Below are 13484 nucleotides of genomic sequence, written 5' to 3'. Positions count from 1 at the left end.
TGTTCCTGTCACCCAGAGAGCAATATGCCATATTGTTTGGAGTGTCTGTAGGGAGTTTAACTCCCACAGTGGGACTTAAGCTTTCCCCATGAGTTTGGAGTCCATGCCTTCTATTCTCTGGACCATGGAATTAGCTGGGCAATATGTGAAAATATGATTTCCAAATTTTCCATCACTGTTGTTTTGTACTAAGCATCCCCATTTTGATTTTGCTTCCTGTTTGTCATGTTGGACTCATAGTTGTTTATTTTTATACCATTTTGTTTTCCTTGTACTTAATTTTTTCCTGTAAATTGATAAACTGGGAAAAGTAAAAGCCATAAAAGTGGGAAACTTTACATTTACAACCCTGAACACTATTTTTTTTGAAAAACATCTTAATCTTTTTTAAAAAATCAGTTTTGGACAACAAAGACCCAATTAAGTGATCAGAATAAGTTCATAGCCTTAAAACTAATACTTCTAAAGTGATATTTTTAACCCATGCGTAAATTGCAAGAGCTCCCCGACCTGGATGGATCAGGGTAGCCCATCTTATCAGATCTTGGAAACTAAGCAAGGCCAACCCTGCCTAGTATTTGTATGAGAGATTTCCATGAAATATCAACATCACCACATGGAGACAGGCAATGGCAAACCACATCCACACATCTCTTGCTTTGCAAACCCTATGGAGTTGCCATAAGTCAGCTATGACTTGATGACACTTTCCACCCCCACCAATATGCAAAAGCATAGCTAAGTCTGAAAGGCATCAAATGTGATAAAATCCCTTGATTAGTTTGCAAACTGCCAGATATTTCCATTGCTAAAAATTTATTATCTTACAGTTAATTCCAAACGTCTCCATAGTAGGAGAAAGTCCTTATAAAGAGCACATAGCCAAAAAAAGGGGGGAGGGGAGAACAAACAAGCAACATTAAGAAACCTGACAAAAAGTAATTAAGGATTAAGATAAGCAAATGCAGGGGGATTAAGTAGGACTGAAACTGACAGACACTGGTTTCTTTAGCTACTGCAAAATTAAACACCTGCTCTATCCTCACAGTTTCAGTCTTTTCCCAACAGTTTTACAGAGCATTGTAATCCTCCTGGTTTGTAACATAGAGGGGAAATAGCCTTATCAAGGGACCAATCAGACAGCTTAATATCTCATGCAAGAGGACCTGTTGCAGATCTCAGAACTGAGACAATAACAGAGCAATAGAAATCAGGCTTCTCATCTGTTAAGCAACTGTATTTCTTAAGGAAATAATTCCCAACACTTGCAAGATGAAGGTGGCTGATCCAAGAATATGTGGACAGCAGAAAACAGTAATTGCTATGTAAAGATTTGGTTTCAAAAATTTAAGATAGAAGTGTAAGCTATTGAATGTGAGATTTACATCTGCATGTCTAAACCCTCATATGAAACAAAAAGCTGATAATAATAGCATTTGTATTGCACTTCAAATGTTCAAAAAGTTTCACTAATAGAATACTGAATTCCTTGCAACAATCCCTACTATTCCCATTTTTCAGATTAGGGACTTAAAGAGAGTCCTAGACCACTTATGAAATTCATGGCAGATACTACATGTGAGTTATGCCTCTGCCTTCTCCCACACGACCAGCTCCAGAACAGACTGAGCAAACTGGTCTAGCATGTAGTACTGAATGGAAATGATTTTCAAATATTTCTGGAAACATTAAGTACAGCTGCAATCATTCGCTTTCTCCAGGCTGATTGTAAGGAATTGGGTCAAGTAATTAAGCAACAAATAGCTTCTATCACTAGTCCTACTTCAGTTTTACCAGTTTTTGCATTTATATACTATTTTTCTTCCAGGGAACTCAGAGGGACACGTATGAATTTGGAGACATTATTGCTCACATCACAACACCCTTGTAAATTAATTTAGGTTATGATAGATTGGCTGGCCCAAGATTACACAATAAGCTTTGTGACAGTGGCCCTTTCCGCACGGGCAGAATACGGTGCCCTGGGGACGGCAAAAATACGGTGCCACGGGCGCCACGGGCGGAATACGGCGCCCTGGGGACGTTCGCACAGGGGGCGAAGCTGCTTTGCAGCCACGCCGCCCGAGCGGCGCGAAGCCACCGTTTTCCAACCTTGCTTCCCCAGCGAGGTTTATGGAAAATGGCGGCTTGGAGCCACTGCCGTGCAAACGCACCTTCAAGGCGCCTTCCCTCCCCCCATGTCCGGGTGACCTACCTGCCCTGCGGCCCTCCAGCGTGTCGCCAAGGCCTGGGGACATGCCCCCTCTGCACTGTGACTCCAGAGTGGTCGCGCAGGGCAGGGGGCGTGCCCCCTGGCCTCAGCGACACGCCAGAGGGCCGCAGGGCAGGTAGGTCGACCTGACGACGGCGCAGCTCTGCGCCATTGTCCCGGGAGGTTCTGGGACCGTTCATGCGAATGGTCCCAGAGGGGTCGGGTCGGCGTCATCTACGCCAACCCGACCCCTTCCGTCGCCGTGCTGAAACGGCCAGTGGGTATACCTGAGCCATGTTTTAGTGATTGCTTCATAGCTATGGTTAGCTGGTCCCTCTCTCTGGCTGATTTTTCATGGTAAAAATGCCCTGTTGGAGAATGGAGAATAGTCTGGTGCAGCTGGGAGTTCTTCACGGCTCCTGGTACTGCAGCATGTCTGCCATGTTGTTGCCCTGGCGCCATTACAGAGCATTGGCTTTGCTCTGCAAATTTCCAAAACCACTAAATTTGAGGTTCTTTTGAAATGCCCCTTTGTTTCTCTGGTGGCTTCCGCTACCATGAAGAACTCCATGGCAGCAGAACCGGGGCCATTTTTCCCGCCTTGCCGATCTGGCCCACCCAACCAATGAACAGGCATTGAGAATCGATGCCCTCTTCTCCCCCTTGCTGTGGAAAAAAACATGGAGGGGAAAACCTTTTCAGACTGAAAAGCTGCATGTGCAGGTGCCTGAACGGGAGGGCGACGATTCCCTCGCACACACAAGAATTTTAGTGGAGGATGATGATTTCCTTGCACACGCAAGGATTTTAGACTGGGGGGCCAAGGGCATGAATTCTCAGAGCCTGTTTTGTGTCCAGAGTCATTTAAAACTAAAATAGTGAAAATGAGTGGGGGAAACGGGGGGGGGGGGGTCAGCCAATCAGAACGTGTGAAACAGAGGTTGTCTGCGCATGCGTGGAAGACATTGTGGAAGAGCTCATGGTGCAAATGGAAAAGCACCAGGCTCATGAAGAAACAGTTGGGGCATAATGTGCCAGCCCTGCCTCGAATTCCAGGAAGAATTGGGGAGCAATGAAGTGTCAAAAGCAGGGCAAAAAGCCCCGTGGAAGGTAAGCTTCTGGATCTACCATGGGGAATTTTGACTGTGAAAAATCAGCCTCTGATCCTGGAGCAACTGTATATCCTGGAGCAACTGTATAGTGCCAGGTCAAGACTTTGTATCACAGCTAGCATCATTTGGTTGGTTGACTGTTTACCTTTGAGTGGTTATTTTTCTCTCATTATAGTTCAGTAGCAACGTTTGTTGTTGAAAGACTGTTGCTATTTCTACATTAATTTTTTTTGGTGTAATAGCTTTGATTATATGATAGTTTTATTCTTATGATTTTTTAGTATAATCTGAACCATCTTGTACACATATTTGTGAAGAGGCAACATACAAATATTCCCCATAAATAATGAGTAATTATAATCTTTTTTTAAAAAAATTTATTGTATCATTTGAATATTCCATTTTAATACTCTTCTTCATTCGTTTTCAAACAATACATTTCCCCCTTTTCCCCCTCCTCCCTGTATTTTCTTCATAATTTTATCAAACAAACAGCAGTAAGTTCATTCTTTGTAATCTCTTCTCCCATATCTCCTCATTGACTCCAGTTTCTTTCATCCAGTCCGCATATATTGTCCATATCTTCAAAATTTCGCTCTGTTTATCTTGCCACAGTTTATTTTTTGTTATTATATCGAAAATGTCCAGTGTCATTTGTTCCCAGATATATTCCAACCATTTCTGGATTGTCCATTTTTTCTTTTCTTTCCAGCCTAAAGCTATTGTTGCATGTGCTACTTTGATCATTATTTTATACATATAGCTATATTTTTTATCTACCCTTCTATCCTCCATTACACCCATGAACATTAAATCATTATTTATCCCAATATTAATCTTCACCAGTTTCTCAATATATAACATTACGGTTGTCCAAAGAGTAATTATAATCTTGACAAGCAAGAGACTCAGAAGGGACTGAAGGGGGGGGGGGGATTTTCCCATATAACTACATTATTTCCTCTTTCCCTTTCCTGAAAATCTCCATAGCCTTTTCTCCTTCTCCTTCTTTTTCCTTTCCTTCCTTCCTTCTCACCCACCATCCAACCTACCTTTTATCTGCCCCCATCTTCAACTACATTGACTTGCTTCATTTATATCCCTCCTTTTTCCACAATTGGAAGCAAGGCAGCTTACATAACATTCGCCTCTTCCATTTCATTCTCACAACAATCTTACAAGGTAAGTTAGACTGAGAGTGTGCAAATAACAGTCCCAAGATCACACTGTGAGATTCCACAATGAAGTAGAGATCTGAAACTGGATTTTTAATATCCTATTCTGAAACTCTAGCCACAATACCACACTGGTCTTTGTGAGCTAGCTGCTATTGAACAGCAAGCAGCCAGCTCTGGGTAAGTCATGCAAGTCACATGGTAGTAAATTACCTAATGGTTGCTGCCATGCCTGGCACCAATGAATTCTTCTTTAAAATCCAAGTTTACTGACAGAAAGCAAGGCTGTAAACCTGGCATTATTGTTGTGGGTGCCCAGCAACATCCACCAAGGTTATTTGTTTCTCATAGCCCCCACGACAGTTTTGCCACCTTCAGCATTGCCTGATTACTGATTGCTGATTCCATCTATTTTTGGGCAATGCTGGCCCTCCTGGCCTTTGGATGCCATCTGTGCATGCATCTGTGCATGTATTTTTATCTGTAATTTTTGGAATTGCTGCTATAATGTATTTTAATGAATTTTAATGTTTTATCGCTATTGTATTTATGAGGTCTTATATTGTATTTGTTTTATGTCTCATTGTACACCGCCCAGAGCCCTTCAGGGGTTGGGCGGTCTATCAAGCCTAATAAATAATAATAATAATAGTTATAGTTGCTGCTTTTGTTAGTTTGGGATGTTTTAATTCCCTCCCTAATTTTTGTAATGGTTTTAGATTTTTCTGCATTTTCCTCCCGGAGCATTTTTTAGGTTTGTACCAAGATCCATCTTGTTTGTTCATGGTCCCAATCTAGGGATTTATGTATCCGCAGATTTGGTCATGCTGAGAATGAGCTATATTGATTGTGCTCTGAGTAACAGAGTTGCACAATGCTGCCTTCATGTCCTGTGGAGAAAAAGTACTTGATGTTTGAATGGTGAGAGCTAACCTTTATTTAAGAAAAGAAAAGAAATATATTGCTTTTGCTATGATCACAAAAACAATATCCATAATTGGGAAAAGGCATTTAACAAAGTGAGATGAGTGGGATTGTCCAGCCCCCAGACAATGGTCTCGAAGACATTTTCTATGTCCATACAACAGCTGGACTCCCTGGCAAGTTGCTTCATTCAGCACATAATCCTATAATCAGTGTCTCTGTAAACAATTGTACCATTGCAATTACATATCATATAAAATTCTCCTGTGCTCCAGTTGTCAACACATGATATTACCAATTCAGAACAGAAGCAATATTCTCAATATTTGAGTGAATTAGCTGGTTGTCACCAGGCAGAATTTGAACATTGTGGCATAACCCATCTGCTCACTGTTAAAAGACATTTGATTACTAGCCTCCCCCCACAAAGTTTATGCAACCATTTGCAGAACTTGCAAACATAGCACCACAGATAACATTCCAAAAGGACAGTAAATCCCGCTGAAACCATTAAGAGTCTAAATTGGCTTAAATACCTCTTTGGTCTGTTAAATGGAATATTAATGACCTCCTTAAGTAGAACACTCCATTATGATCAAAGTGGTTAATATGGGCATGTTATCTCAGTTGTTTCTGTTACCTCTGGGACTATTGCAGATGTCTGTTTATAATTTTGATAGGACATTTAATATTTAACAGAAATGATCTTCTTCATCTTCACCCAGCAAAGTCATAAGTGTTTCATTCTATCAGGTGGTTAACTGATACTACATTATAAGTAGCCTGATGACCAGGTGGTTAACTGATACTACATTATAAGTAGCCTGATGACCATAATAGATTCATGGATATTTATGAACAGGAACCTTGTTCAGACACTCTAATGTAAGCATGTGTAAGGGGGAATAAGCCCCATCCCTAACATGCATATTTGTTGGAATCTATCAGTCTGTCTGTCTATAGCACACATGACCAAAGGTTTGCTTCCATGGCTTTCTCTACATTATTGGGAAAAGGGTGGGCAGAAGACAAGGAGGATCACTCTAGCAATCATTGGAAGGGTGAAAGATGAGTTCATAGCAAGAGAAGACCTAAGAGGGCATTGCTGGTGCAAGAGATCTAAAGGTGCATTTCTGAAGTTGGTAAAATGTAATGAAACAGACCTAGGCTATCTTAATGTAATTGGCAATATTGTATGTGCACAGACTACATTCATTCATTCATTCATTCATTCATTCATTCATTCATTCATTCATTCATTCATTCATTCATATTCATTCATTCCAATGAATATGCACAAGTTAAAACAGAGGCTGCTGCCACAGTTCTGCTCTTCCCTATCCATATTCCCCCCATGCATATTTTCCTCCTCCCACTTAAAATACCCTTTAAAAGGCTTCTCTGGTCAAAGTAACAGGGCTCTTTAGAAACATGTTTTGTTTGCTCTTTCTCTTCCATGCAAAATATCAAATATTTCAAAATTACCATCAAAGTCCTTTTTTCTTTTCTTTTTCCTCCTCCTCCTCCTCTTCCTCCTCCCTCTGAAGGAGCAGGTCACATCCCTCAAAAGCATCATCACATTTCCCCCCTTTTTTTGCTGATATTCTGTTGAATAAGAAAGTGTGAAAAATGAATATTGGTTGAAATTCTTGAATATCATCTGCCATTCTGCAAGATGTTACCCTTACTTCACTAAAGCACAACATTGAATAATGTGAGGCACTAGCATTCATTTGTTAGTTTAAGGCAGGGGTCCCCAAACTACTGCCCGGGGGCCAAATGTGGCCCCCTGAAGGCATTTATCCGGCCCGCCAGGCATGGCGGCGATGGCTCCATTCATGTGCAGTAGGGGCTCGAGGGAGAGGAGGAACCGGCCCCAATGGTCGTTGATTGCAGTTACATGATGGCACCCCCAAATCTCCATGAATTTTCTGACCCAGAGTTGGAAACCTTACATGTGGCAACGCCTGCTCCGCCCTTCCCTCTCGACTACTCCATGTGTTGCTCTCAGGCTTTCTGTTCTGTCCTCACTCCCATTGGAGCATCGTAGCTCAGGCTGGCTTAATCGGCCAGCTGGCTGCTAGGGAGGAAAGAACCCAGGAAGATACCTGATCCTGGGTTAGATGGAATGCTTCATTGGGAAATTTCTGCTTTTTTTTTTAACAGGGGAAGGTATTCCACAGCCTCCCCAACAATATTTGGAGCCCACCCTGTACTTGACATACTTTGGTCACTGTTCTAAAAATAGACCATGACAGAAAGGCTGAAAGGTGAAATCAAACATTTTACAATCATTTGTGCATAGGAATTTGTTCATAGTTTTTTTTTAGTCCGGCCCTCCAACAGTCTGAGGGACAGTGAACTGGCCCCCTGTTTAAAAAGTTTGGGGACCCCTGGTTTAAGGTGTTGCCATGCCAAATATGCATGGAAGAGCTATAAAACTGCTGAGTGTTCCACTACATTAACAACCAAACAAATGTTCACAAAATGCAGGAAATACTAGATTGACCTGGACTTCATCAAACAGCGAAAGAGGTTGCGGCTGGCTTTTGCTGTGTCATTTTGGTTTTAAAAATAGATTACAAATCTAATTAATCTAAAAATAAATTACAGATCTAATTAAAATTTGGAATATTTTGAGTTGCAATGTATTGTTGCCAATGCATAAGATTTAACATTAAGAAAAGCCCAGCTATCTATAGTATACTTGGATAATTTGTGGCAGGGAAGGATGAAGAAAAATCTGGTGTCTTCATCTATATATTTTGCAAGGAACGCTTTTGAAAAAGACTTTCTGCTTCTGATCTACAGCTTGGCTGGGAGAAGCCCTTTGGTGAGGATTACAACCCTCAGATTTTAATTTTAACTGATCAGGGAGCGGGAGTTGCAGGAGGGAATATATTTACCATTAGAAACAAAATGTGAATCACCCAAACACAATTGTAATTAAAAATTTATGATATATTTTTTTAAAAGAAACAATTCTTAAAACAAAAAGGAACCTAATTCCTTCAAGACATTCCAGGTATCAGGAATATTATTTTTGGCTGGACCAATAATTATTCTTCTAACTGAGGCTGCTACCTAACTTTCTTTATCTCCCAATCAAAAAGTCAATCTCAGTGTAGCCATGTTGAAATGGCAGAATATATTTAGTGTTCTGAATATTGTTAGCTGCACGCTTCATCTTAAATACCAACAGAAATAAACAATTCAAATTACTTTAACATGAAAAAAAGGGGAAATGGTCATAAGGAGGAAATAAAACTTCAGAAGGCAAGCGCAGGAAAGAACGTCAATCACTATTTTCTTATTTTTGTTTTGTACGTTCTGGACATTGCCAGTGAGCAGATACAATCAAAATCTGAACTCTTAAGTGCTCTAGTTTCTCCACCAGATCCATGGATGGTTAAGTCAGATAATTCAGTTACTTAGGGAGAGTCTATGACTTCCATAAGACTGCGCAAAAATGTATAAGGGCAGAATAATCTTGATAATAACATGAATTCAAATGAATGTCAAACAATATATGAACTACGTTCACAGTTTCTTATTTTTTATTTATTTGATTGGCTGCTGAGCTGTAAGCAGTGACAGAAAGTCTTGAGGGGAAGGAAATAACTGACACTTTCACCAGGCTATGTATGAATATCCACATAGGGGTGTGCACTGAGGTAAAACTGAGCTGAAAACATATCCCAAAAATACCACTCTGGTATTTTTTTTTTGCATATATTTAGCATCTTAAATATAATTGAGGATTTTCCAGAATGCCAAAAATGGTCCCAAATATCCCAGAAATATTCAGGATTAACTGGAAAGATCAGGAGCCAACATTTGTAGGCTCCCTGAACTGTTTTTTCTTTTCATTTTTCCTTTGTTTCTGTGTTTCCTGAGGTTTTTTTTCCTATTGGCTTGCTAGGTTGCTTCAGTGAGTTTCAAGCTTGTTTGTCAGTTCCTAGTTTTTTTCCCTTTCCTGGAGTGGCTTTTTGTGAGATTCATGTGTATGTTTTTTTTCTTTTTGTTCTGTTGTCTGTGATTCAATGCATTTACATTCATCTTGAAAAGCTTGCACCACCACTGTGGCAATTGGTTTTGCTGTGCATCTGTACTGTATCATTGGTCCTGCTGAGCTTCAAAAAATGCCCCCCAGCCCTGCACATTTAGTTTTTAATGTAGAGATTTTAAGAACAGAAGAACATAAGAAAGAGCCTGCTGGATCTGGCCAGAGTCCATCTAGTCCAGCACTCTGCTACTCGCAGTGGCCCACCAGGTGCCTTTGGGAGCTCACATGCACGATGTGAAAGCAATGGCCTTCTGCTGCTGCACCTGGTCTGCTAAAGCATTTGCAATCTCAGATCAAGTAGGATCAAGATTGGTAGCCATACATCGAGTTCTCCTCCATGAATCTGTCCAAGCCCCTTTTAAAGCTATCCAGGTTAGTGGCCATCACCACCTCCTGTGGCAGCATATTGCAAACACCAATCACGCATTGTGTGAAGAAATGTTTCCTTTTATTAGTCCTAATTCTTCCCCCCCAGCATTTTCAATGTATGCCCCCTGGTTTTAGTATTGTGAGAAAGAGAGAAAAATTTCTCTCTGTCAACATTTTCTACCCCATGCATAATTTTATAGACTTCAATCATATCCCCCCTCAGACATCTCCTCTCCAAACTAAAGAGTCCCAAATGCTCTCCTCATAAGGAAAGTGCTCCAATCCCTCAATCATCCTTGTTGCCCTTCTCTGCACTTTTTCTATCTCTTCGATATCCTTTTTGAGATGTGTCAACCGGAGCTGAACACAGTACTCCAAAAGCAGTCGCACCACTGCTTTATATAAGGGCATGACCAGTGATATAGGTATAGATTTTTATGGGGTTGATTTGGGGGGAGGGACCATGCCCCCACCCACCCATGGGGGCATGGCCATGCCTTCCCAAGCCCCGCCCCTGGATTCTGTGCTTATAAAAGCAGCTCTCCAAGGCCGGGGATGGCAGACTCCCCTGCCCTGCCCACCCCCACCAGCTGGTCTCCCAGCCGGCAGTCCCTTCTGCCCTCCCCTCTGGGCAGAGGCATAGCTAGGGAAAATGGAACCCAGTGCAAAATCTGAGTTTTGTGCCCCACCCCATGGGCAGCCACTGTGATGCTGAATCCACCCCCAAACAGCATCACTTTCAATGGTGTTTAAACTAGGGTGCCCAGATTCTCCTTTTAAATCTACCTTAAAGGGAGAATCTGGGGTCCGCAGTTAAAACATTGAAAATGATGCTGTTTTGGGGTGGATTATTTCCCACCCTGAAACAGCATCACTTTCAATATTTAAACTGGGAACCTCACAGTCTCCCTTTAAATCCATGCCGAAGGGGGTGGATTTAAAAGGAGGATCTGGGGAAATTTGGAGGGTGCCTGCTGTCAGGGGTTCAATTGTTAATCTAGCAGCACCAAACAGTCAGAGTATCTTTTGAAGACTCTCTGGATGATACCACCCAGGTTTGGTGAAGTTTGGTTCAGGGGGTCCAAAGTTATGGAGCCTCAAATGTTTAGCCTCCATCTTCTATTAGCTCACATTGGAAACAATGGGGGATGGGGCACCCCCTTTGGGAGTCCATAACTTTGGACCCCCTGAACCAAACCTCACCAAACCTGGGTGGTATCATCAGAAGTGTCTCCCAAAAAAATCCCTGAAATTTTGGTGCTGCTAGCAAAAAAGCTGCTCTCCCTACAGACCAAGAACTAAAAACAATAAAAAATACAAAAAAACAAATGGAGATGGAACTTTGGATATGTAATGGGGGGGGGGGTTGAACCCGGGAACCCCCCTTACCTATGTCCTTGGGCATGACAATCTTTGCAGTTTTATGATCCATTCCTTTCCTATTCATCCCCAGCATTTTCTAGTTTCACTTTCGTTTTGTTGGGCTTGCATTGCTACAATGGCCCTGAATTCTGTTGGGCTTGCAGAAGTCTCCTGCACCACTCTTGAGTTTCCACTATAGAGATTCTCTGGTTTGATTTTGACAGTGTGGCTTGGCCTATTGGTTTGTTGGTTTACTGGAATTACTGGATTCTGCATCAGTTCTGTTGGCCTTGTTATTTCCATCATGGGAGGCATTAGACCAGTGATTGCAGCATGCAAGGATGGCTTTGCCCTGGAAGTAGCTTGAAGGTTTTTGTCCTACTCTATCGGAAATTATGGAGGACAACTGAGGACACCCTTTCCAGAAATCCATAGAATTGGACCTACTAGTCCAGTCTACTTGAAATTTAAGTGATAATTAAGGGACAGATCTTTAAAGCACAGATCTTTAAAGGATTAAAGATCTACTGCAAGCTTGGTCCCTTTTCCTTAAACAAGCAAACAAACTCAGACATCCAGGAATTTGCCTCATAGGGAACAGTTTAAAAAAGAAACCTAAAAAAAACCTTGAATCCAAAAACTATACCAAAATTTGTTGTTCAGGAATATAAGGTATACCAATATTTTTTCAAGTCCAATATACCCGAATCTGAAAAATACTTCTACTTGAATTTTTTTTCCACACCCCCTAGACACATGCATGGGATTCTGCTGATCTGGCTGTGTACTGCATTATATACTAAAAGTAACGGGATGGACAGAATCAAGCTGCTTGTGAATAGCCAGCCTGTTTGGTGAAAGTTCAGGCTTCTGCTTGTCACATGGCAGGAGAATGTGAACCAAACCAACAGGTCGTTTTTTTGCATCTCTACCCTGGATTTCCAGGGACAGGAACAGCTTGTCATTCTGCCACCCAATGAAGTATTGTCAAGTGTTCCCAGAATGTACAAGAAAGAAATATGACAGCTTGAAGCTGCAACAGCTTCTGCCTGCAGCCTGTTTCCCATTCGGAGGCTTAAGATCTAATGAACTCCTGCTCTGACTGTCTGGCACTGCACTCTTTTTTAATCTTAAGATTGTACATCTCTACCTTTTACCCAACAGGGATATTAATTAACAATACTGAAGCTAGCAAGTTGTTATCACTAAAGAAACATTGCTCTTATCGTGAAGCCCAGATGTCTGGTTCTTCTTACTCCACTACATTTTATCCCCACCCCACCCCCAAAGCAGAGAGACATAGTTTTACTCCAGCATTCATTTTCTTTCTCATACCTTCCCTTGCTTGCCATGAAAAATCAAAAAATGTTGTAACCAAGGTAAGCCATAGAATTTAATACCAAACGCTTCCAAGTAATGTAAGGCCATTTAATTTTAAATAATGGCCAAAGCTCTTCCTAGGCTGTTGCCTGTCACAATCACAGGCAGAAAGGGCACAAAAACATTAAGCCAGGGCATTAAGCAGTTGGACAGAATACAATTGTATTGTGTTTTGTAAGGATTACTGTAAGCTTTGGACTCAAGATACAATCTGCATGGGTGTTTTTATGAATGGGTTGATGGACCAAGAGAAGGGAGGAGCAAATGTTCCCGGTTTCATTTGTGTCAGCTGTTTCATTTCACTTCTTTTTGCTATTGGTCCTGAGGATTCATTTGTATTGCATTTGCAGACTGTCTAGTTCATGTTAGGCATGGATAGATACACTGTGGATTGTTTACACACATGGTATATGATGCTGATTTATTGATGTACAAACAATATATATATTTTAAAGAGAAAATATGATATAGCTTTTAAACAATTAATTACTGGAAATTCAAGGCATTTATTAGGAAAAACATATAAAATATTATTGCAATATAATACTGAAACAGAGCAGGTAAAAGAATGCATGATAAAATGGATGCAAAACTTGGGAAAAAACATACACACACATGAATCAATGAGAAAACCTTTGGACTAAAGAAATTAATGTATTGTCAAAGGTTTTCACGGCCGGATTCCACTGATTCTAGTGGGTTTTCCGGGCTGTGTGGCCGTGGTCTGGTGGATCTTGTTCCTAACATTTCGCCTGCATCTGTGGCTGGCATCTTCAGAGGTGAGTAACAGAGGGAAGTCTGTTACACACTGTGTCTGTCTCAGCCAAATAAGGATGCATTTTGAGGCTGCAAATAACATGTTTTGGGGGAAAACAATGTAGAAC

The sequence above is a fragment of the Sphaerodactylus townsendi genome, linkage group LG05, assembly GCF_021028975.2.
Source record: "Sphaerodactylus townsendi isolate TG3544 linkage group LG05, MPM_Stown_v2.3, whole genome shotgun sequence".
Classification (NCBI taxonomy): Eukaryota; Metazoa; Chordata; class Lepidosauria; order Squamata; family Sphaerodactylidae; genus Sphaerodactylus; species Sphaerodactylus townsendi.
The sequence above is the reverse complement of the archived record's forward strand: the minus strand, read 5'-3'. Positions refer to the sequence as shown.